At 36.0% G+C, this 20,972-nt stretch overlaps 1 protein-coding gene across 5 annotated transcripts in view; it reads right to left on the reverse strand.

Moving 5' to 3' along the window:
- Positions 1–20,972, reverse strand: part of CADM2 (cell adhesion molecule 2) — a 1,082,757-nt gene that overhangs the window by 251,406 nt on the left and 810,379 nt on the right. The window lies entirely within an intron of this gene.

The following is a 20,972-nucleotide window of genomic DNA, read 5'->3' on the forward strand; positions in this document are numbered from 1 at the left end:
GACATATAATTAAGACTCCTTTGTACTCCCTACATGTTCTAGGAAACTTTTTTTCTCCTAGGCATACATAAAGATTTATATTCAAATAGTAATATTATAATTATTAATTTTGCTAGGCTTTGCATTAGTTAATATGGTACTAGACTTGGTCATTGTTGAAGATAAGGCACTGAAATAATTTTGGATAAGTTGAACTCTCTAGAGCAGTAGAGGAAGCATAAAATACTTCCCTGGTAGCTTTTATAATCCTGAATAAAGTTTTTGAAATATGGATACTAAAACTTTAGATTCAATTTCTGATAAAGGAAATCAAAAAAAGAATCCCACTTAACTAGGTTTTCTTGTAGAGTTAGCTCTTTTTAGAAATACATAATGTATTGTATAAAACAGTGGGAGTACTCTTTGAAAAGTGTAGGATATCCATTCAAGTTTTAAATGATTAATCCTAGGTGATACAGGTTAATACCCTTCTTTGTTCCTTTCTGTAGTTTCTTGTTTTTCTCCAAGTAATACATATTTATTTTATAATCAGAAAATACATATTTTTAAATGACCCTTGTTAATTTGGATATCATCATTATGTAATCAAGGTTTTGCTCTTCCTAAGCGTTTTACTAATTTATTAAAGTAATTAATGTAACAAATGTACTTAATAAGTGCAATTCTAATAGTTTAAACAAAATTTGTGCACATGGATACATAATACATAAATTTCTCTTCAGCAAGATGATCTGAAGATAAACTCTGCTAAGTCTGATAACCATGATTAACATGGGTAAGAATGACTTTCTAGAACCAGGTTAAAATATTATTATGTAAGCAAGGTAGTTCATTAAGTCAAAGATAATTTACATATGCAAGAACACTGTAATGACTTAATCACATCCATGAAACGTATTTCCTTTTTCTTCTTTAGTTTTGTAATGATTTGATAATTACTACAAGCACCACTTGAGGTTATGCTGGAACTATTGGCATAAGAATCTTATTAGCGGGGATTCCCGGGCCAGATGGCCAAACAGGAACAGCTCCGGTCTGCAGCTCCCAGTGAGACCAAGGCAGAAGGCAGGTGATTTCTACATTTCTAACTGAGATACCCAGTTCATCTCACTGGGACTGGTTAGTCAGTGGGTGCAGCCCATGGAGGGCAAGCAAAAAGTAGGGTGGGGTGTCACCTCACCCAGGACGTGCAAGGGGTCAGGGAACTCCCTCCCCTAGACAAGAGAAGGAGTGACTAACTGTGCCATGAGGGATTGTGCTATCTGGCCCAGATACTATGCTTTTCCCATGCTCTTTGCAACCCACAGACCAGGAGATTCCCTTGGGTGCCTATACCACAAGGGCCCTAAGTTTCAAGCACAAAACTGGGCAGCCATTTGAGCAGATACTGAGCTAACTACAGGAGTGGTTTTTTTTTTTTTTGTACCTCAGTGGTGCCTGGAACTCCAGCGAGACAGAACTGTTCACTCCAATGGAAAGGGGGCTGAAGCCAGGGAGCCAAGTGGTCTTGCTCAGTGGATCCCACCCCCACGGAGCCCAGAAAGCTAAAATCCACTGGCTTGAAATTCTCGCTGCCAGCAGAGCAGTCTGAAGTCGACCTGGGATTCTCAAGCTTGCCATTACTGACGCTTGAGTAGGCAGTTTTCCCCTCACAATGTAAACAAAGCCTCCAGGAAGTTCAGACTGGGTGGAGCCCACTGCAGTGCCAAAAATCCTCTGTTGCCAGACTGCCTCACTAGATTCCTCCTCTCTGAGCAGGGCATCCCTAAAAGAAAGGCAGCAGCCCTAGTCAGGGGCTTATAGATAAAACTACCATCTTCCTGGACAGAATCATTGGGGAAACAGACAACTGTGGGTGCAACTTCAACAGACTTAAACGTTACTGCCTGCCAGCTCTGAAGAGAGCAGTGGATCTCTGAATACAGTGCTTGAACTCTGCTAAGGGACAGATTGCATTCTCAAGCGGGTCCCTGACACCCATGCCTCCTGAGGTGGAGACACCTCCCAGCAGTGGTTGACAGACATCTCATATAGGAGAGCTCTGGCTGGCATCTGTCAGGTGACCCTCTGGGATGAAGCTTCCAGAGGAAGGAGCAGCCAGCAATCTTTGCTGTTCTGCAGCTTCTGCTGGTAATACCCAGGCAAACAGGGTCTGGAGTGGACCACCAGCAAAATCCAGCAGCACATTAAAAAGCTTATCCACCACGATCAAGTCATTTTCATCCTTAGGATGCAAGGCTGGTTCAACATATTCAAATCAACAAATGTAATCCATCACATAAACAGAACCAATGACAAAAACCACATGATTATCTCAATAGATGCAGAAAAGGCCTTCGATGAAATTCAACACCCCTTCATGCTAAAAACACTCAATAAACTACATATTGATGGAACATATTTCAAAACATTAAGAGCTACTTATGGCAAACCCACAGCCAATATCATAATGAATGGGCAAAAACTGGAAGCAATCCCTTTGAAAACTGGCACAAGACAAGGATACCCTCTCTCACCACTCCTATTCAACATAGTATTGGAAATTCTAGCCAGAACAATCGGGCAAGAGAAAGAAATAAAGTGTATTCAAATAGGAAGAGAGGAAGTCAAATTATCCCTGTTTGCAGATGACATGATTGTATATTTAGAAAACTCCATCGTCTAAGCCCAAAAACTCCTTAAGCTGATAAGCAACTTCAACAAAGTCTCAGGATACAAAATCAATGTGCAAAAATCACAAGCATTCCTATGCACCAATAATAGGCAAACAGAGAGCCAAATCATGAGGAAACTCCCATTCACAATTGCTACAAAGAGAATAAAACACCTAGAAATACAACTTACAAGGAATGTGAAGGACCTCTTCAAAGAGAACTACAAACCACTGCTCAAGGAAATAGGAGGGACACAAACAAATGGAAAAATATTCCACGCTCATGGATAGGAAGAATCAATATTGTGATAATGGCCATACTGCCCAAAGTAATTTATAGATTCAATGCTATCCCCCTCAAGCTACCACTGACTTTCTTCACAGAATTAGGAAAAAAAAAAAAAAAAAAAACTACTTTAAATTTAATACGGAACCAAAAAAGAGCCCATATAGCCAAGACAATCTTAAGCAAAAAGAACAAAGCTGGAGGCATTACACTAACTGACTTAAAACTATACTACAAGGCTACAGTAACCAAAACAGCATGGTACTGGCACCAAAACAGACATATAGACCAATGGAAAAGCACAGAGGCCTCAGAAATAATGCCACAAGTCTACAACCATCTGACCTTTGACAAACCTGACAAAAACAAGCAATGAAGAAAGGATTCTCTATTTAATAAATGGTGTTGGGAAACTGGCTAGCCATATGCAGAAAACTGAAACTGGACCCCTTCCTTACACCTTGTACAAAAATTAACTCAAGATGGATTAAAGATTTAAACATTAAGACCTAAAACCATAAAAGCCCGAGATGAAAACCTAGGCAATACCATTCAGGACATAGGTATGGGCAAAGACTTCATGACTAAAACACCAAAGCAATTGCAACAAAATCCAAAATTAACAAATGGGATCTACTTAAACTAAAGAATTTCTACACAGCAAAAGAAACCATCATCAGAGTGAAGAGGCAACCTACAGAATGGAAGAAAAATTTTGCAATCTATCCATCTGACAAAGGTCTAATATCCAGAATCTACAAGGAACTTAAACAAATTTACAAGAAAAAAACAAACAACCCCATCAAAAAGTGGGTGAAGGATATGAACAGACACTTTCTCAAAAGAAGACATTTATTCATCCAATAAACATATAAAAAAACTCATCATCACTGGTCATTAGAGAAATGCAAATCAAAACCACAGTGAGATACCATCTCACGCCAGTTAGAATAGCAATCATTAAAAAGTCAGGAAACAACAGATGCTGGAAAGAATGTGGAGATATAGGCCCGCTTTTACACTGTTGGTGGGAGTGTAAATTATCTCAACCATTGTGGAAGGCAGTGTGGTAACTCCTCAAGGATCTAGAACTAGAAACACCATTTGACCCCGCAGTCCCATTACTGGTGTATATCCAAAGGATTATAAATCATTCTGCTGTAAAGACACATGCACACACATGTTTATTGCAGCTCTATTCACAATAGCAAAGACTTGGAACCAACCCAAATGCCCATCAATGTTAAATGGATAAAGAAAATGTGGCACATATACAACATGGACTACTATGCAGCCATAAAAAAAGGATGAGTTCATGTCATTTGCAGGGACATAGATGAAGCTGGAAACCATCATTCTCAGCAAACTAACACAGAAACAGAAAACCAAACACTACATGTTCTCAGTCATAAGTGGGAGTTGAACAATGGAACATATATATGGACACAAGGAGAGCAACATCACACACCGGGGCCTGTCGAGGTAGGGGGGTAATGGGAGGGATAGCATTCAGAGAAATACCTAATGTAGATGACGGGTTGATGGGTGCAGCAAACCACCATGGCACATGTATCCCTATGTAACAAACCTACACATTCTGCACATATATCTCAGAACTTAAAGTAAAAAAAAAAAAAAAAAAAAAAATTACAAAGTTCTAAAACTCAGATGGTTTCTATTAAAAAAATAACAAGTTTTCTCCTAACTTTATAGAAGAGAATGTTTAATGCTATGCAACCAAAAGATTTTCCTAAAACTGGGCACTTGTGCTTTAGACAGGTAGTTTTCTTTTCTTTTCTTTTTTTTTTTTTTAGATGGATTCTCACTCTCTTGCCAAGCTGGAGTGCAGTGGCACAATCTTGGCTCACTGCAACCTCTGCCTCCCAGGTTCAAGTGATTCTCCTGCCTCAGCCTCCCGAGTAGCTGGAACTACAGGTGCTCACCAACATGCCCAGTTAATTTTTGCATTTTTAGTAGAGATGGAGTTTCACCATGTTAGCCAGGATGGTCTTGATCTGTTGACCTTGTGATCCACCCATCTCAGCCTCTTAAAGTGCTGGAATTACAGGCAGGAGCCACCACAACTGGCCAGACAGGTAATTTTCTTATTGTGCAAATACAGGCTATTTGTGGCTCAATAAATAAAATGCTTGATAACTGCTGTTCCCCCCTGGAAAAAAAAAAAAAAAGAATCTTATTACCCAGAAGCCTGTTGATTGGCATCATAAGAGACAGAAGACTCTGAAGGGGAAAATTTCTTTACAGACCTAAATGACACAAGCATAGAGGTTCGTGACCACCTTACAAAATTAAGCCTATCACGTAAAAAATCTGATATCAGAAGCTTTGTCTCTTCAATGCCAACCTCTCAGAGTCACTATGGCAACTACCCAGGATATCGCCCTGTAATTTTTAGGGTGGAGTTTTTAAATTGAGGTTAGGAGATGTCTGGAATAAATTCCTTGATAGTTGACTGGAAAGTCAACAGGAGCCAGAGTGGGATGTGTTTTGCCTTCAGCTCAGAGGTGACCTCTAGCAAGGTGACATGGAGAACTATCAATCTTGTGAAGTGAGGTGAGGTGAAAAACCACATCAGAGAAAACATGAAGTAAGACAGAAAGAAGAAATAATTACCAGAGATTAGGAGCTCACCAATATGAAGCTCTAAATGGTTTCAAAACACTTTTCTTGGGCCCCTGATATTGATGTAATGCATCAATTGAGCAATCAGGGTGTTATTCTTTAAGTGATAAAAAGCACGCAACTGCTAATAAAAATATACATAGTTCAGCCCAGATGACATTTTGATGATCAACCAGTACATAAATAAGACTGTTTGCTTCTTTAAAGAAGTGGAAAAAGAGCAGTGATGCTTGTGAAAATCTCATCCACTACATTTACAAAACAATTTTCAAAATATTCCCATAAGAAAATATCATCCTTCTCATTTCACAGATGGGTACACTGACACTGGGAGGTGAAGCGATTTTTCCATGGTGAAACAAAGTCAATGAACCATTTGGAGTTTGTTCTGAAAGTTCAACATTTTTTATTCTTATCTTTCCACAAAGGCTTTATCCCTGTTTGTTTAAATGTAAATTAGACAACAATGAAAACAAATGAGTCATCATTTAAAACTTTAAATTGCAAATTTAAATAAGATGTCAATATTAACTGTTCTTAAATATCTTATCCCCTTGATAACATATTTCTGATAACTAGCTGTCCCTAAATATCTTACCTTATTGAGAACTTACTTTTATAATGTATTTTTTCTTGCTGGCCCATAGCCAAGAAAGAAACTAATGTTTGTAAGAGTCCTTTACATACCAGATACTTAATATACACTAGTTTACCTATACCTTGTTCTTCCAGGTTGGAGATTAGAATAGCTTCTCTCCATCTTCTCTCCACATGTATTCTGACTTTGAAGTATGACTTTAGTTCCCTAGGACCTGCAGCCTAAAATCCCTGCAGTCAAATAACTTAGTTTTTCCCAATACAGAGCAAGCTTCTGTGGAGAATCTCCTAATCCTAAATGCCCTTGGGATATGTGGTTTCCAAAATCAATTCAAAAGCTTTGTTGAAGATAGTCAAAAGTCTCAAAGCTATGAATTGCCTTTTACTTCGGATTTTAACCTGAAGAGAGCATGAGTTAGCTGCTACTTTTATCTTTTAACTCTTCATGGTTCAAGATCTCCATTCAATCTTAGAGTCTTTCCAAAGAAATTACTAATTTTTCAAATTAGCAAAATTAGTATGGTACCAGGTAACCATAATTGATAATAATACATTGTGTATTGCAAAATTGCCAAAATAATAGATTTTTAATGTTCTTATCACAAAAATAATGGTTAAGTTAGTGAGGTGATAAATATGCTATTTAGCTTATGGAATCTTTTTGTAATGTATGCAAGGATCAAAAAATCACATTGTACCCCAAAAACATGCAAAAGTATTATTTGTCCATTAAAATACATTTTTTAAAATTTAAAAATCTTAGCCTTAATTCAAGAATTACATAGATGTATTAGAAAACCTACTATGTGCCTTGCTTTGTATGAATCAACATCTGAAGGATGGATAAAGAAAGAGAAGCTTACTAAGGAGTCTGCAAAGTAATTAGATACTTTAGGAGAGAGTTTAATGACCAGCAAGAAGACGGCCCAGATGGTACTGTATGGATCTTGTTTACCATCTGCAAGGATTTTTAACATACATTGGTCATATCATTGAGATCTTATTTTAAAATAATACTGGCTCTGGCTAAGCTCGCCACCATCCTAGATTTCAGAGGAGTCATTCGTATCAAACAAGCATATGACAAGATTTAAAAGAAACAAAACTTTCTCTTGGGAATCTTAGAAGCTGGCTACTTTTCCAAGCAAGTTACATTTATTATTTTCTTCCCCTCCTTCTAGTGTTTACTTCCTCTTATCATTTGTGTAAATATCTCTCTCCCTTACTTGATTCTAATCTAATTAAGGTTATAGTAACAGGGACATCTTTTTTCTCTTTTAATCAGCTACACTGTTTACCATATTGTATAGTAAATAAGAGCTCTCAAAAGGCGTTCACCACCTAAAGTAAATGCATCATTTTAAAACAATGGCTGGCATTTGCAGGGGCCGTTTTGACAGTAGAATGACCAAGATAACTTAAGTTTCATGCATTTATTCATGGTCAAGATGGAAGGGCAAAAAGAAAGACTAATTCTTCACTGAGAAAATATATGAAGATGGACTTCTGTGATTCTGAAAGTATTTTACCTTTCCTTCCTTGTCCAATTTATGTCGCACCAACATACATTTTAATAGAGACTTTTCAGTGGCCAGGAAAATAAGGTAAATTCAATTCTCACTAAACAACTGTGATAAAAGCTAAACACAGTTTATAGTCAAACATGTCAAAGGTGCATTTAGACATTTTACACCTATTTTTAATAAGTGAATGAACATTTGAAATCCAAGTAAAACTTGATATGCTAGAGCTGACTCACACCAGCTCCAGAGCATCAACTAGGTGCAACTCTTCACAATTCATGCCCAGTGACATAGGTTGGCAGCTTGAAATTGACCACAGAAGGTGTATTTTTACCAGGGAAATTGGCAAACACCACAACTCAATGATTTTCTCCATAGAGCATGTTGTTAAACATTTACACCTCTGAAACTCATCCTTGATATCTCTTTTGGGTGCTTCTGTGCATATTTTCAGCTTTCTCCCCATTCCCACCCACAATTCTTCCAATAAAAATCCTTCAAATAGGCTCCCTTTTTTCCTCTACTCTGTGAACAGTGATCTTGAATTGCTAGTTTTCCTTTGGCTGCCAAGTTTAGTTCTCTCTAACACCAATGGTTGAAAACCATTTAAGTTAGCTTCAGAGGTTATGCAGAAATGATGTTCTTAATTTATTGCCATGAAATACATTTTAATGAAGAACAATAATTCAATATCCTGAAATAATAATTCTCCTGGTCCTGTCTTTAAATAGCAGACTGAACAGCTGCCATTATTCCTTCAATGTTACCATCTGTCATATAATTAGGAAAAGAATGGTCAAACCTTTTTTGAATACATTAGGAATTCTCAAGTTCAGAATCAAGTGAACTGAGTCTTGACTCCTGTTGACCTCAGTTAGTTAAGAGCTGTCCCTCCCTCACATGTTTCATGCGTGCCTTCACTGCCTAACCACCAAGAATCCAGCATGCTATCACATAGGACATAAAGAAGAAAATTCTAAGATTATGGCCACTCTTACCTCTGTGGCAGGCTATGATGTGATCTTAGAGCATAAAAGCAATAAGCAAAGCAGTAAAGAGAGATCTTTGAAATAAGTATTGTTGAAAGAGACTAGGAAGATGCAAGTTTTAACACTGATCCCAAAGCATCACTCTGCTTTCGAAAATAACGTCATTCAAGCCTTGCTATCTCGATTGGATGATGAGTGGTGGCAATGGTTTTCTCCATCTCTCTTCCTGCGCTAAAGATTAAACGTGGCCACAGCAGTGGATCCGTGCACACTGCACATGAGTGCTTGCTCTCCAAGAGCAATAATCACCCGAAATATATCCAGACAGACAAGCAGAGGTTGAGGCTTTGCACATTTGAGAGGAAGCGAGTTAGTCGGTAGTTTTGGAGGGTTAATAATCAAATGTTGTGAGCTATTTAACAGGAGTTAAGCCCTCTCACTATTTTTTAGTTACTAAAAATGAGCAAAACTTTTTCAAAGGAAGAAACAGATTTAAAACAGTGAAGAGCAACAAACAAAAACAAGACGTTAAGAATATTTAAGACACAATTTGTCAATAATAAAGTATAAAAGTCTCATGAGATAAACAATACCAAGTATTTTGACCCTTCATCTGGGCATATATTTGTCCTTAGTGAAAACTGTCAACTTCACCTACAAAATTATGTAATTCAACAGAGACATAGACACCTGAATCAAATAGCATACATCATGTTTTGGTTGTTTTAAAAATATGTTTGTATTTTCTCAAGAACCTCATTTAAACAAAAATACTGTTCTTATATTAAGGTCCTCTTATATCTTGGAGGTGAAAACACAAATGCTAAATAGATCAGGAGATACAAAATAAGTTAATGGTTCCTAAATATAAAACTCAAGAAGAAATGATAGAAAGAGGCAACACATTTTTAAATGAAGTACAATGCTAGCCTACTATTCTTTAAGTTTTTCCCTCAACTATTTTCAGCTTTTTTTGTTTTCTCCCTCTGTCTCTGTCTCTGTCTCTCTCTGTCCCCCTCCCCCGCCTCATCTGTTCCATCAACTGCTAAGGGGTATTTATACAAGGAACCTGTGTCTTAGAAAGTTCAAGATCATTCTTGTTGCCTAAATTAGGGTCCAAAAATATATCTAAATGCACACATAGCATGCTATTACTTCCACTAAATTACTGAAGGCATTCTAAACAAATAACCTTCTAATGTGAAAGTTGTGGCTCAGTAGTTGTGTGGACTGAAGCACATATTGCATTCTAAAGTCTATTGGACTGAAAAGCACAAATGTCATTAAGGCTGGCTTATAATTCTCGAGGGAAGTGCAATGAATGCCCTATCATGTGAGATAGGAAATGAGAGGAAAAATTAAGACTGATAATTAAGTGCCGAATGTTTTCACTTTTGGAATGCCCCTCTGTTCTTTCAAATACTTAGAATTCTGTAGTTATTTTTTAAAATCATTTTGTTGCAGCTTTTAGGTTTGTCTGAAAGACTTTACGTTGTCTACTTTCCTAGGCAACCACATAATATTTTATTTTTCTTTGATTCTACTTCATCCTTTTGAATTCAGCCTGTCTTTTAGAGTACAACACCTGGCATCCACCTTCTGTGCCACCACTCTCCCCAGCCACTGTGGAGCATGGCCGTCAGTCTGGTGCTGCTTGCCAGTTTCCATAGAGACAGGAAGTACTTTGGAGACCTGTATTCGTTTGCAACTGCCAGACCAAGGCAGGGAAGAAACAAAGCTGGCCGGCAGTGGGTCTTGCAAGGCCAGAAAAGGTTGGAAGGGCTTTCGCCTCCTGATATCAGAGTGTAACACTGCCAAATTGGCAGCTTCAGCCCTTACAGTCCTGTAGACCAGATCCTGGTGTTCACTGTGGCCATTGTAAGCAGCCCATTCTGCTACCAACTCTGGGAGCAGAAACTCTTGTGTACCCGAAGCTTGGCCCTAGTTCTTTGTTGGCTTCTGATCCATGACAAAAGTCTCTTTCAGATTTACAGTGGCTCCCACAGCTCCTGACCCAGAGAATTGTAATTCTCTTGTAGAAATTTTACCTCTTTCTTTTTTCCAGAATGTGATAATAGTTTTCTAGGTCGCTCACAGCAGATCAGGGAACTTATGGGATAACCACTGGGTTGTTTCCAGTTTACCTACACAGTGACTGTGAGTAAGTGACCCAGATAACACATAACATTATACCAAAACTAGCTACCATATGCTGTGTCTGTAACAGGACTTATATTTAGAATTAATTCTTGATTGTCAGGATCAGAGTCAGCTGTGGGGAGATTTGTAATGTAGGTGAAACAGGACATCATTGTCTTCCCCTTCATTTCAAAAATGTTTTGCATGATTGTGATACCTCAGCTTTCTTTATTATAATATTCCCAGCACAGTTATTATTTCTACATAAAATACATTTTTCTAATTTCTTCCATTAGTTTTGTTTTACTCAGCCATATCACTAAAGTTTTTCTTAATTTATGAAATCCCAAGTTTTACAGAGCACTTAGAAAATCCTAGGAAACTTTATTTAATGGATGCTTTATGTTCTTGCCTAGTGGCTGCATTGCTTTAGCATGTCTTAAAGCATTATCAGATTTTTAAAATTCTCAACACTTTTTTGACATGTATCTGTACAAAGTCAATTCTTTCTATTCTTAGCTTTTCTGCTTATTACCCTGCCAAAATGGAAAATGAACACAAACTTGTTTACACACCATGCTATTAGTCAAACAGAATAAATACAAATATATAAGGATTTCTAACAAAAATAGATTTTTGAAATGAAAACTTTAAAATAGATTTTGTTTTTATTAATTTATCCATATTTAATTCACTCCATAAAATGTTCAATGTTTTCTCAAAAATTCAAACCATAGTTTATTGAATGAACGCATGATTTTTCAAGGAAAAAGTGAACTCGACGAGTTGCTCACATTTATGTTCACCAAGTTACTTTTGTTCTTCTACAAATATATCCTCAAATATTGTAATGTGGAGGAATCCAAAGCAAAGGAAAGAATTTCAAAATGAAAAGAAAATTGTATGTGTCTCAAGGCAATATAAAAGAATAAGAGGGTTTCAAAATGATTTCTGTGATTTTTAAAACAGGCTTACCTGGTAATTATTATGTATACATAAAGTTATTTTATCTTTCTAGAATATTATTTTCAGGTTGAATGAGCAAGACCTGGAACTGACTAGCTTTACTTGCTAACTGATGAACATTTGAGAGGCAGCCTTCCAGAGAAAAGAAATTTATGACCACAATCACAGTCTGGTTCGTAGTGAAGCTCAATCACGCTACTAAATTCTAAATTGAGATGTCAAACTGGAGGAAATATCCTGGAAAGGAACACACAGATGGTAGGACTCTTCTGGAGACGGGGTGAGGAATATAGTGCTGAGCACACAATAATCAATTTTCTGGAGGCAATTGACTGGGTGGGACATAACTGTTTAAAACTGAAGTCCCTGGGAAAAACTTCAATCTAAGGCTCAAAAAAGGGAAATATTATACGTATATATTTGTTTCATCCAGTAGGTCTTAGAAGGTTGATATAGTAAAGAAAGTCACTAATAATACTGAATTATAATATATTTTTTAAATTACATAAGGTCAATAAAAATTGAAATTCCTAATAACAACTGTGAACAGCTAGAAATGATTCTTGCCCACCCAGCAGTAACAGCCTAAGGAAGGTAAGTAAAAACAAAAAAGCAGAGATAAATAAAGACTTAGTTAAATGGCGAGAAAGAGCCAAACATTTAAAAATAGTCCGAGGTCAAGAATGTTAGACCAGGGCCAGTATTCCAAAAAGCAAATCAGCTAATGCAAAAGTCCAGGTTTGCTGTTGAAAGAACTGAAAAAATATCAATAGGACTGGCACACAACAGACAACAATGGCATAGCCCAAGATGAGGTAGAAAAGAAGTTCAAGGCCAGACCATGCAGGACTTGTTATGTTATAACAAGGAGCTTACATTTATTCTACACGCAATGGCAAGACATTGAAAGAAGTGATATGACTCAATTTACATGATCAAAAAATGCTCTTTTTAATTAAAGTTGACCCTTGAACAAGATAGGTTTGAACTGCACAGGATCATTTATACAGGGATGTATTTCAAACAAATGCAGGCTGAGCATATGGTACTTGCAGGATGAGAAACCCACATATATAGAAGGCCAACTTTTAATATAAGCAGGTTCCACAGAGTCAACTGTGGGATGTGAGTATACCTGGATTTTGGTATAGTTAGGGTTCTGGAACCAATGCCCCTTGGACACCAAGGAATGACTTAATCAAGATCCCTAAGTCAAGCATTTTTAACCTTGAAGATGAATCATTGTAAAAATTGTGTTTACAGTCAAGTACTTCATTGAGAAAATATCAAAGAATCCATTAAATCCTGGAATAATTGATTCGTGGAGGGAAAAAATTTCATGATTTTAAATTTTACACTGCAAAATACTTCCTATTAAATGGAGACCCATCTTGTACTGGCTTGAGTTTGTATAAAACAGGATTGTTATCCATATACTCACATCCTCCTCACTCTTTGATGGAAAATGTGTCCTTTACTTCCACTCTAAAATGTCATTGGCTTGGTAAGTTCCTTGTTATTAATGATGGTGGACGTTTATTTTATTGCTTGCTTATAAACTGCAATAGTTATTTGGGAGAAAAGAATATATTTCTGGGAATCCCCCTGTGGGTGTAAATACTATATTTAAAACAGTTTTCTTTTTCAAATATATATTTATCTGAGTGAATAACAATAGTATGCTTTCAAATGAATAAGTTCCCGGCAGACTACAAAAATGTGGTAACACAAAATTTAAGTTTTTCCCCTGTGAAATATAAACTTTATAAATACAACTTCTCCTTTGACTAATATCATAGAAATAATTTTCTTTTCCAATACCAGAATTGTTATCCCCAAGATAACCATTGATATATGAATGTGAGACATGTATAAAGCTCTTGATAGCAGAGGTATACATATATACAATATTCAATTCTCTGACAGACATGAGATACTGCCTTAGACATGTTGGGCACATACGTTTGAACACATAAACATTGTGTTCAAATGATGGTACCTTAATTGTTTAAGTGTTGATCAATACGTAGAAACATAGAAATAAACTTGCAATATTCCCTAACGAACAAACTAGCTTTTTAAAAAACAATCTAAAATAACACAGTGGTTAAAAGGATGTGTTTTCCACTGTTTGATCATTTCTGAATGCACGAAGATTTCATTAATGTTGATTTCACCCATATTGTCCATGTTTACATGCTTTGATGTTCAAGCCCTTTGTAGTGCCATATTAGATCTAGGGGAACAGTACCCTATGAGAGTTAAGTGGAAACTGTTGTGGGAACATATTAAAATGAAACTTGGTACTTTGTTTCATTTCTACAGATTTCTACAGATAAATCAGCTAAAAGAATTATACTTCTAATAAAGCAAACTGAGAATTAATACTATATTTTTGCATCCTTTTTTGGGATTACTACATTTTTAATCTGTTCATTAGAAAATTATAATGAAGTGTTTTTAATTTAAATTATTAAAATAAACTTCAATAAAAGTTAAGGTGAAATTTTTTAAAATATTTGATTCTTTACATTTATGAATGCAGATTCTGGAGAATAGTTCCAAAATGATAGCTGGAAAAAATACATTCACAGCAAAGTCAATGGTCTCTTCACTATAACATTGGGGGGAAAGGGCTAATAATGAATTATTGACCTTTCCTCCAGTATCCGGAACTCCTAAGCAGTTTCCTTTTGGTTGAATCATCTTTGCAATTCAAATAATTCATAGATATGTACTGGATCCAAAATAAATGACAACTGAGGAAGTTGTTATGTACTAGGCTAAGTGCCTGCATGCCATTGTTGAGATTGTTTATTGCATAATAAATTATCAGTATTGATTAAATTTAGTTGTACAAGAACACGGAAGCTGATGGAAAAATTCCCAATAGCTGGTGTGACTACCAAGACAAAATGCTTGAACAGATTCCAAAGATGGAAGCTTCCCTGAGCTGAGGTCGCTCATGCTAACTCAGTCCAGTCGTTAGTACAAATGACTATGCATATTCGGAAGCATTTCAAGGAGTCCCAGGGCCTCTGCTAGCTGTTGACATTCTGTTGTATCACCTGTCTTATGACTTTCAGGTAAACTTGGTATTGGATAAAGTTTGGTGTGTTTCGTAGATATTATTGTATCCATGAAACCTAGAATTGTGCTATCATGCTAGCAAAGTGGGAACTGCAACTACAATATCCAGATTAACACAAGATAAAATTTCTGCATAATATATCTGCTGAGGTTCAGGCTATTCTAATAATTCTAATAACAGATTAGTCTCATTATTCATGCTTAAAATTGTACTTATTTGTCTTATTTCCTAAAGAACTAGAAAAGCAAGTACAAACTGGATCCAAAATTAGTGCACAAAAGAAATCATAAAGATCAGAGCAGAAATAAATGAATCTGACGCTAAAAAAATAAAAAAGATGAACAAAATGTAAAGTTGGATTTTTGAAAAGATAAAATTGACCAACCTTTAGCCAGAGTAAGGAAAACAGATAAAAGACCCAGGTAACGGAAATCAGTGATGAAAAATGATGCATTACAATTAATACTACAGAAATTCAAAGACTCATTAGAGTTTGTTATGTTAACTATATGCCAATAAATTGGAAAATGTAGAAGAAATGGACAGATTCCTAAACACAGACAACCAACCAAGATTGAATCATGAAGAAATACAAAATCTGAAAAGATCAATAAAAAATGACAAGATAGAAGCCTTAATAAAAAGTCTCCTGTAGAAGAAAAGCCCACAGCCTGATGACTTCACTGCCAAATTCTACAAATATTTAAAGAACTAATACCGATTCTATTTAAACTAGTTCAAAAAATGAAGGAGGAGGAAATACTTCTAAATTCATCCTGTGAGACCAGTATTACCCTGACACCAAAACCATGCAGAAACACACACACAAAGGAGAAAACTCCGGGCTAATATCTCTGATGAACATAGATGCAAAAATCCATATCAGATTAGAAGTAAATAAATTATGAAATGAATTCTGTGTATACTTTGTGCAACAATAGATTTTCATTTCAATGTGCTAGCCTCATACGCTTTAACAGATGTGAAACCAAACGTGTGTTTTGGTAGGTAGGTAGGTAGATAGATAGATGATAGATAGATACATAGATACATAGATACATAGACGATAGATGGATAGATAGATAGATGATATATTTAGATCTATTTCTGTCTTCTCAGCTGCATGTCATATTAATGATACCTGATTCTTATTGCTCAAATTTAGATATAAACTGAGTGTTGTATTTCTAAAATCAGTCCATTAAATACAATTTCAACTACATTGTCATTACGAAAATTCCTCTTTCAGATAAGTCATAATGAAAAATTAGCCTTATTGCTTCATAGCATTCCCTTGTTTATAATTTTGAAAATTGATCCATATTTTCTTCCAGTGACTTAGTTGTTACCAAAAATTTTAATAAATAAATCATTGGAAGCTACAGATTTCTCAAATTAAGGGCATTGAATAGAATTAGCCAAAGATTCAGGGGACAACTGCAGGAAATTCCAAGTGTTCTGGTTTTTGGGAGCACGATGGGAGTAAGTGTATACTTTTGAATACAACTATTACTTCTGAAATGACAAATGTGTGTGTGTGTGCAGTGTGTGTGAGAGATAGCGTGCATGCACACATGCATGAGAGGGAAAGAGAGATCAATAATTATATTTAGTGAAAATTTATTAAGCTCACGTTTGAGGCTATAATTTCAAGTCCCATTGTTAAAATCATTCACCAGTTAATCTTAAAGTGAGGTACAGAGATGATCTTACTTTAAAAAAAATGTGGTGCATATTTTTCTGACAAATGTTTTCTCACCAAAGAGAAACAATAACCAACTTCTCACGTTTAAGGGTCAAATATCCCTAAGTAAAGTCCTACATGCATAGAATCCATCATTAATCAAAATGATCCAATTAATGATAAGATAATCCAGTAAACTCTATTTGTTACAGTTTGAATTTCGTCAGTACCAAACTCATGATTTATAATGCCATGATAGCTACTTAAAAATATATAATGCTTATTTAATGAGGAAATTTTGGCATGTAATGCACTTCCTTCGTTTTTTTCTTGAATTAGCTTGTGTAGCTCCAGGGCACAGGAAATATGGACTCATATGGCAGGGTTGATAAGCATCAACTCTCCCTGCTGACTTGGGCCAGCAAGCTGCTCGTGAATCCAGCAGATGTTTCTACTGTTTGGACCAATGGGAACCTTATGGACCCTTTTTCCTTCGTCTCCTCCCAGGAGCAAATGTTAACGCAGCAGAAACTTGGACATATGCCAAATAAGAAGCAGAAGGGTTGGTGAGAAGTAGGGTGTACACTTATCTATAAATAATGGGCATCAGTGGTTTGAGGTGACTGTTAAGCTCTTTTATTGGCTGATTTTTGTGCATTTGCTACTTTATTTAACCAAATCTTATAAACTCTGCTATTCTTACATAAGAGTTTCATCCTAAGTATATAAATCTAATCCTTGACTATGCTAGTTGTTTCAAGATAAAAACAAAAAAGAGTCTCAATATATGAAGTAAGAAAACTGGTTGTTTCTTACATCTTTTCTCACATGAATAGAAAAACTACCTAATCATCAACTTGCATATTACCAGAGTAAATTTACGTTTTGTTGACATACTAATATTGGGCCCTGTTCTGATAAAAATTTCTAAGACAAAAATAATTTAAAATTTAAGCTTTGCACTGTTTACTGAATATCATTCTTGTTGAGTTTTAAATGTACTTTTGGAAGAATGCAATCTGATTAAATTAAATGTAGCTGTTCCTTCTCTCTTCTTTAATCTCCCTACCCTCGATTACATTAACCCAGGGTAGTGGCTATCACTTTTGTAAGACTTGGTTTTATTATCTATACCCAAATTCTGTATTCTAAAATTCTGTATTGTTTCTAAGCAAGTTTTCTCCTCTAAGCAATACATTAATTTAAGGAGAGAAAAAAAGATTCAAAAGAAATGGAGTGTTTTTTTTTGTTTTGTTTTGTTTTTTTGAGATGGAGTCTCATTCTGTTGCCCAGGCTGGAGTACAGTGGCAGGATTTTGGCTCACTGCAACTTCCACCTCCTGGGTTCAAGCGATTCTCCTGCCTCAGCCTCCAGAGTAGCTGGGACTTCAGGCTAATTTTTGTGTTTTTAGTAGAGACAGGGTTTCACCGTGTTAGCCATGATGGTCTCGATCTCCTGACCTGGTGATCTGCCTGCCTCAGCCTCCCAAAGTGTTGGGATTACAGGCATGAGCCACCTCGCCCGGCAAGAAATGGAGTGTATTTCTTAGCCTCTGAAACTATATATTTCCTTCATTCATTACAGCATAGTAGATATATTTCCTGTTGACAAAAGAGTTAAAATGTTAATGGAAAAAAATGAACAGAGATCACTTAATGTTTGTTAATTTCCATTTATTCCAACATTATTTATTGAACACATACTATGAGTAAACCACATTAAATTCAAATGAAAAGAAATAGCAAAGTGCATAAGCACAAATACATAGTATAATAATTGATAGAAGTTGTTTTAATAAAGTCAGCATTAAGAATGTTCCATTGTACACTCAATCAACTCCAAAAGCTACACTAAGTGGCTGCTGGGCAAAAGCCTTGTTTTCATTTGTTTCTAAGATTACTTTGGAAAGGGCATGTCGTTTTGAGCAAAGTAGCAAAGCATAAGTGGCTAAAAAATGTTGGCAGTATTTCAAAATACTTCCTGTGCATAACATTTACAATAGGTGTGTTTAGAAAAGACACTCACTCACATACATTTTCAATGCCAAACATTTTACAGTTTTTCTTTGTTGTATTCTAATTGTTAATTTTAAATTTCGTCAAGGATTCTGTGAGTATTACTTAGCTTTGTGAAAGGAAATAGAAAGTCTGGTCCAAAACACTGGCAAAACATGGCCATGAGGCAGAGGCATTATAAAGATTTAATTTCCTACAAGAGTATTATTTGCAAGCTGTGCAAACAGTCTTTGGTTAAACAAAGAATCAAGATGCTGGAGATTTTACATCTCAGTTAAACAACCACAGATATAATTCCTGATTTAATTTTTATAATTAAAAACCCCTCAAAAATAGACTATTTTTGCATTTTCTACATTCTCTTTTAGAAAAAGGACTACGAAGTCTTTCAAAAGCCTTTAGATAACAAATAAAATAAAGCATTTGCAATAGACTCTCCACTGTGCTCAAGGCCTGGTGCATACCTTGCACCATGTAGACAATCAGAAAGAGTGTGTATGAAAGAGAAAGTAGAATCTAGAACCTAAAGGAAAGACAGCACTTAAATTCATATCAGATAATGACAAATATATGCTAAGTTCATAAAATAATTCAGTACTAAAACAACTTCAAGTTTAAAAATAGCAGTAAGACTTAAAGGCCAATTACACGAAGGATAGAATGGAAAGGCAACCACTGAGCATGCCCTTGGTGTTCCAGTTAGGTGATAGAATAGATGGTGATGCCATCTTAATTAGTTTCAAGTACTGACACAAAAGGAAAAGTTCATGGGTAGCAATTTAATCAGGGCTTCATTGGCCAGTTCTTGTGATCTTGGCTGTGCTCCTTAGTGCATCTACAGTTAGTTGCCAGCCATCTGCTTTTGGGGAGTTGGCTTCTGGGGATAGGCTGGCTGTCAGCTGGGGTGACAGGTGGTGACTAGGCTTGATTTCATGGCTCCTAGGTCCCAAGAGCATGGTCCAAGGAACAAGCTCTTTCCAATTCCCTTCTTGCTCTATGTTTGTTATTGTCTCATTGGCCAAAACAAGTCACAAGGTTAAGCCCAGAGTCTATATGGAAAGAGACTACCTGAGGGAACAGATACAGGGATACATGATCGAAATAGCAGCTATTGGAGGAGGAGACTGAAGTAGTTGATTATTAGAAGGAATAACATATCTAAAGGCAAGAAAAAAATTAAGATTATTTTCACAGCTCAAATGTTGCAGGAAAATAAGGTTTATAAAAGATCAGAAACATATCCATGAGGACTGATCAACATATGCCTGAGGGACTTCACTAATTGAAAAAATGAAAAGAGGAAGCAGAAGGCAATGTTTTGGGAAGTGATCAAATGAAGATATTAAGGGTAACCAACACTTTTCAAGAAATTTGTCCATAAGGGGATTTAAGAAAAAGTAAAAGAAGGTGTAGATCTTTTTCTTGTTTTATTGTTTATGATATGTAAGTTAGTAGCAATGATGTTGTATAAACTTCACTGTGACCCAGTAGACTTTTCTCTGTTCTATAGACAATTATTTCATGAATGTTTGCTTTGATCAAACGGAAAGATTGAGGACAAGAGTGGGAAGAACTAGCTCCAGTGTTTTCTCACTTCAGGAAAAGCACCTCAAAAGAAGTACACTATTTTAAGGTCAGTAGTATCATTGTGTATCCAGTACAGCACAGTCCTCTTTAAATGTGCATGTTAGCCTACTAGTCACACCCTTATTTTTCTGATGGCAGCATTAACAAAGCTAATGAAAATAAAAATAAAAGCTATTATGAGAGTTAAAGAAGAGTACACTTAACTCATGTTTCAGATTTCACTTAAATAATTGTGGTCCTTATTCTGAAATTATTTTTCATTACTTAACGGTTATGGAAACTCAAGAAATATTTCTTTTTTCTTTATCATATTGATCAACTCCAATTGGACCACTAGATGTTACTTTGTCCTTCATATCTTCACCAGTTCAATCATTGTGAACATTGTGAACATTGTACTACCTACCTACTTCCTTTTGTTTTTAAAATAAGTAGATAAGGGAACTTAATGAAAACATAAATAAAAACTAAGCTTTTCATTGAAAAATAATCTTAGCAAATATACAGTTCCCATTCTGATTTTTGATACATGTATGATGGGAATATGGTATCTGTAAATGTTTAAAATGTAGGTAATATGGCTTGCCTGTGTCCCCACCCAAATCTCATCTTGAATTGTACTTCCTACAATCCTCATGTATTGTGGTAGGAACGTAGTGGAAGGTAGTTTAATCATGGGGGTGGTTACCCTCATGCTGCCCTCATGATAGTGAGTGAGTTCTCACGAGATCTGATGGTTTTGTAAGCGGCATTCCTCTCTTCGCTCTTCACTTCTCCTTGTTGTTGCTATGTGAAGAAG

Source organism: Macaca fascicularis, chromosome 2 (genome assembly GCF_037993035.2).
Source record: "Macaca fascicularis isolate 582-1 chromosome 2, T2T-MFA8v1.1".
NCBI lineage: Eukaryota > Metazoa > Chordata > Mammalia > Primates > Cercopithecidae > Macaca > Macaca fascicularis.